The sequence below is a fragment of the Gobio gobio genome, assembly GCF_949357685.1.
Source record: "Gobio gobio genome assembly, chromosome: 6".
Lineage (NCBI taxonomy): Eukaryota > Metazoa > Chordata > Actinopteri > Cypriniformes > Gobionidae > Gobio > Gobio gobio.
In genome coordinates, this window is record NC_137102.1 from 6,828,281 (window position 1) to 6,834,667 (window position 6,387).

The following is a 6,387-nucleotide window of genomic DNA, read 5'->3' on the forward strand; positions in this document are numbered from 1 at the left end:
ATTATAGGAAATGTTAATACATATTTATGTGTAATAATTTGTTCAATACGTTAAGTATAATGTTAATTTATACAACTTGAAAAAATATTAAATGCTGTAAAACATTTGTCATTGTTAGTTCATGACGCTTAATGCAATAATTAGTGCTTACAATTTTAACATTATTGTAAAATGCTATAGGGGGAAAAAAAACATGTGGGTGTGATAGTATATATATGGCTCTAAAATTACACTCCCCCCAAAAATGAAGCCCACAAAAGTGAATGTGTATCTCTGGGTGTGCACTATGGCAGGGGTTTTCAAACTTTATGATGCCAAGCAACCCCAAACCTTTTATGAGGGACCCCCTTCCTAAAATCCATCTATATATGACCCTGGACCACAAAACCACAAGGGTCATTTAAAAAAATAAATAAAGATTTATACATATATCTTCATGGAACATGATCTTTACTTAATATCCTAATGATTTTTGGCATAAAAGAAAAATGTATAATTTTGACCCATACAATGTATTGTTGGCTATTGGCACAAATATACCCGTGAGACGCAGGACTGGTTTTGTGCTCCAGGGTCACATACTTTTATGAATGAAAAAACATTTAAACTGTTAGATAAATAATAATACAGCCTATTGTTACCAAACATAAATTGGATATACTTAATGTTGGACGTAAAAACCTGAAGAAGAACATTTTCAATTAAAAACACACTCTAAAAAATGCTGGGTTAAAAACAACCCAAGTTAGGTTGAAAATGGACTAACCCAGCAATTGGGTTGTTTTAACCCAGTGAATGGGTCGTTTTAACCCAGTGGTTGGGTTAAAAGTTTGCTTAAAACAACCCAATCGAAGAATCGAGTTTTAATTTTCAATTTAAAATGATATAAGCAACTTTCACAATAAATGTTAGGGTTAGTAAGCAGCTCACGTAGGGTAAATTCAGGGTGATTGGGACACTTTTTCCAAGTCATCTCAATGGCAAAAAGTGTCCCAATCACCCTGAATTCCTACGGTGGCCCAGTAGTGCACAACACAATGAGATTTAAAAAGCATACATAAGTTCACAACGGAACGAAATAAATCCACAACACAACGAAATCAAGCAACAACAGGGGGCTCTTTGAGTGCGGTTTCCTTGCCATTATTCTATAGATTTGCGTCTTACAAATATTTAAACACTATCAGTTTTAAGTGTGCAATTTTATATCAACATGAAATATCTATTCAAAATCACCTACATGCATTATAGCTGCATTTTTATACTCGAGAACGCTTTGACCCTCTGCCACGGCGCTAAGGGAACGTCTGCCAATTCCACCAAGTTGAAACATATAATTTGTATGAATAAAATTAACTTTTTATTTTATTTTTAATTTCCAATGTTGTGTTGTGCATTACTAAGCCATTTTTACCAATACAATCAAGCTGTGGAATTTTAACATGTCTGTTTTTAAATATTAAAAGCAGAGGTGTCAAAAGTATTCGCATTCATTACTCAAGTAGAAGTATAGATACTAGGGTTTAAAAAGACTTTTGTAGAAGTTGAAGTATCAACTCAAGCTTTTTACTCAAGTAAAAGTGTAAAAGTACTGGTTTCAAAACTACTTAAAGTATAAAAGTAAAAGTAATGTAAGGGGAAAAAAATGCCATTAAAGGGGTAGTTCACCCAAAAATGAAAATTCTGTCATAATTTAGGGTGTACTCACACTAGCCAGTTTGAACCGTGCCCGAGTGCGTTTGACCACCAAAGCGCGGTTCGTTTGACTAGTGTGAGTGATCCGAACCGTGCCCGGGCGCGGCTCGATTAGCCGGCCCTGGCCCGCTTGGAAGAGGTGGGCCAGAGCACGGTTCAGTTGGACTCGGGCGCGGTTCGCATGCAGTGTGAGCGCTAACCGTGCTGGAGCACGGAACAGCTGCGCGCTACTATCAACATTACGACAGCAAACACCAAACTATTACTACTTGGATACACTTTCCAATTAAATCAAGTATATTCACGTTTATAACGGTCCTGGTTCTCACCTCATTGATGAACATGAATTGTAGTTTGCGAGTAAAGCTGCAAATTCCTCTGTCAAAGTCAGCTGCCTCCGTAATAATATTCTGATATGTGCAGTGCAATCAAGTGAAAATCGCTGCATGGCATAAATGATAAATGTTTTAGGCAGTCTATTAGCGAAAACACTTTTATTCCCGTTTTCTTCAAAACAAAAATGACGTAAGCGTGCTCCGGTCCAGTATGTTAAGTGCAATGTGAGTGCAGGACAGCGGGGGAGTGGGGAGGGGGGACAATCGCGCTCGGGCACGGTACAAGGCAACCATGCCTAGTGTGAGTACACCCTTACTCACCCTCAAGTACTTACAACCTGTATGAGTTTCTATGTTCTGAAGATATTTTGAAGAATGTTTGTAACCAAGCAGATAGAGAAAGCATTGACTGCCATAGTAGGGGCAAAATGCTATGGCAGTCAATGGTTGCTCTATCTGCTTGGTTACAAACATTCTTCAAAATATCTTTAGAACAAAGAAACTCATACAGGTTTGGAACAACTTGAGGGTGAGTAAATGACGACAGAATTTTCATTTTTGGGTGAAGTATCCCTTTAAGGACAAAATATTAGGCCGCGCCACAGTGTATACCCCCACCTCCTCAAAAAAAAAACATTTTTCTAAAGGCCATAATGACTATAATGTTATATTAAAAAGTTAATGTTGAAATGTTTTAGATGTATAGGCTACCTATTTCAGCTGCATATATTCCCATTAAAAATGAACGCATTTTAGGACAATGCAAATACATTAAAGAACCATATGTGTACTGAGCAAAAAAATCTAAATTCAGAGACATGTTATCAATAACCATTATTTGAATGTGTGATCAGTGTGGCCCGATTGGGTCGACAATTTCCAGCCCAAAAACTCACCAAATGTACATTTATATGCAAAAAATGGTTATTGATAACATGCCTCTGAATTTTGACTTTTTGCACCTTTACAATACTTATAAGCAACTAGTCACTCCAAGAAAAATCCCAAAACTTTAACTGCCAAAATAATGTGATATTATTATTTTATTGCCATACCAATCAATGTTGATAAGTTACCAACATTGATGAAAAAAAAAATCTATTTCCCAGTAAAACGGATCAAATATGACTATATGTCCAAGTAGAAACTGTCAAAACGGCATTCCCTCAGAAAAACACAATTTACGTGCAAAAAATGCCCAATATAGAGATTGGAAAAAGCAATGGAATTAACAGGCATTTCACACGTTAATGCACACACCACTTTCAAAATGCGTAATTCATTGATACTGTACAATAATCCGCCAACAAAAAATAACAATGCGTTTACCATTGTGTTGCACTTTGCGTTCACAAAACTACAGTATGTCTTTCGTGAAGTACATGGCACACGCACAGTCAGAACGGATTAATGGTTGATCTAAACCCTTTCAGCAGCTGTCGGGGTTGAGTTGCAGATGTCCTGAGTGTGTGTATATGATGATGGACTGGAGTCACAGTTATATTTATAAAGAGTCTTCGAGTCACAGGTGTAATTCACGTTTGAGAGTTGAGTCACTCTTCCACTCTTTACTGTAGATACAACTTATATTTATGCCACTGGCATAGCGATCACTGGAAGCTACGAGTTATTGCGCTAAAAACCCGGCTAAAGTCATGAATGAGCACGTCTGCCTGCTGATCGCTGATTGGCTGAAAGTGCGGGATCGTTTGCGAGAACCCGCCCTATCTGGCAACACTGTGTGTGATTTGTGCAGGTGCAGGCGTGATTGATCGCCTACAACCCAATAGGGTGTCGGAATGGTTTGTGTTTATCCTTCTCATCCAACCACAATCAAATTCACTCCATCCAGATGGCACGATTTATCTGGATAGTTTTTTTTAAGACATAAAAAAAAAAAAAATGCCGAAATGGAATAGGAGTAACGAGGCTATTATTAAAATCTAAGGAGTAGAAAGTACAGATAATTGCTTGAAAATGTAAGGAGTAGAAGTATAAAGTAGACTGAAAAATAATTGCTCCAGTAAAGTATAGATACTCAAAATTCCTACTTAAGTAAGGTAACGAAGTATTTGTACTTCGTTTCTTGACACCTCTGATTAAAAGTAATTTTAATTCATACAAATGATACGTTTCAACCACTTGGTGGGATTGGCAGACGTTCCCTTAGCGCCGTGGTATGGCGTCAAAGCATTCTCGAGCATAAATATGCAGCTATAATGCATGAAGGTGATTTTGAATTAATATTTAATGTCGATAAACAATGGTTAGCCTACATACTGTTAAAACTAATTGTGGTATTTATATCTTTGTAAGATTGTCGATTCTATAGCAACTTTACCGCGCTCCGAGTGCCCCCGAGTGGTTGGGAGTATTTCCGTTGTGTTGTGGCTTGATTTATTTGTGTTGTGGCTTGATTTTGTTGTGTTGTGGCTTGATTTATTTGTGTTGTGGCTTGTTTTCGTTGTGTTGTGGCTTGATTTATTTGTGTTGTTGCTTGATTTATTTCTGTTGTGGCTTGATTTTGTTGTGTTGTGGCTTGATTTATTTGTGTTGTGGCTTGATTTTGTTGTGTTGTGGCATGTTTTTGTTGTGTTGTGGCTTGTTTCCGTTGTGTTGTGGCTTGATTTATTTGTGTTGTGGCTTGATTTTGTTGTGTTGTGGCTTGTTTCCGTTGTGTTGTGGCTTGATTTATTTGTGTTGTGGCCTTATTTTGTTGTGTTGTGGCATGTTTTCGTTGTGTTGTGGCTTGATTTATTTGTGTTGTGGCTTGATTTACTTGTGTTGTGGCTTTTGCGTTGTGGCTTGATTTATTTGTGTTGTAGCTTTTTCGTTGTGTTGTGGCTTGATTTCTTTGTGTTGTTGCTTGATTTATTTCTGTTGTGGCTTGATTTTGTTGTGTTGTGGCTTGATTTATTTGTGTTGTTGCTTGATTTATTTGTGTTGTGGCTTGATTTTGTTGTGTTGTGGCATGTTTTTGTTGTGTTGTGGCTTGTTTCCATTGTGTTGTGGCTTGATTTTGTTGTGTTATGTTTTCATTGTGTTGTGGCTTGATTTATTTGTGTTGTGGCTTGATTTTGTTGTGTTGTGGCATGTTTTCGTTGTGTTGTGGCTTGATTTATTTCTGTTGTGGCTTGTTTTCGTTGTGTTGTTGCTTGATTTATTTGTGTTGTTGCTTGATTTATTTCTGTTGTGGCTTGATTTTGTTGTGTTGTGGCTTGATTTATTTGTGTTGTGGCTTGTTTTCGTTGTGTTGTTGCTTGATTTATTTGTGTTGTTGCTTGATTTATTTCTGTTGTGGCTTGTTTCCGTTGTGTTGTGGCTTGATTTATTTGTGTTGTGGCTTGATTTTGTTGTGTTGTGGCATGTTTTTGTTGTGTTGTGGCTTGTTTCCGTTGTGTTGTGGCTTGATTTTGTTGTGTTATGTTTTCATTGTGTTGTGACTTGATTTATTTGTGTTGTGGCTTGATTTTGTTGTGTTGTGGCTTGTTTCCGTTGTGTTGTGGCTTGATTTATTTGTGTTGTGGCTTGATTTTGTTGTGTCATGTTTTCGTTGTGTTGTGGCTTGATTTTGTTGTGTTGTGGCATGTTTTCGTTGTGTTGTGGCTTGATTTATTTGTGTTGTGGCTTGATTTATTTGTGTCGTGGCTTTTTCGTTGTGTTGTGGCTTGATTTCTTTGTGTTGTGGCTTGATTTATTTGTGTTGTAGCTTTTTCGTTGTGTTGTGGCTTGATTTCTTTGTGTTGTGGCTTGATTTTGTTGTGTTGTGGCTTTTTCGTTGTGTTGTGGCTTGATTTATTGGTGTTGTGAATAGAGGTCTTCACGGAGCCCCCGAGACCCGTGGACCCGGGACCCGACCCGGGACCCGTACGGGTTCGGGTCTATATTTTAAATGATCAGCCGGGTCCGGGTCGGGTCCCAATCTATTACTACGGGTCCCGGGTCTGTTTAACATTGTGTGCAATACCCGAGTCGATCCGGACTCGGAGAACACCTGCCCGTGATCAGAGTCAGTCAGCACTGCTTGTGTGTTTTTTGTAACTTGCAACTGTAAAATTAGGATAAGAAAAGTGTGAGCCGGGAAATAAGGTTTAAAAAAAAGAAAGAAGAAAAACACGAGCGATCTCTCTCTCTCTTGCTCGCTCGCCTCACGCGCTCGCTCTCTCTCTCTCTCGCTCGCTCGCTCTCTCTGCAAGCGCACGGTAATAATAATGGTTACCTTCATGAGTGATGTGTGAAAAAAGCTAAAAAACAACGAATATAAAGAAGTTAAACCCACGGCACCTCTTCTGTCCGGGCATCCTTCATGCATATTGTGGACAAACATGAGAAAAAAGTAAGTGCTGTCTACGTGTGA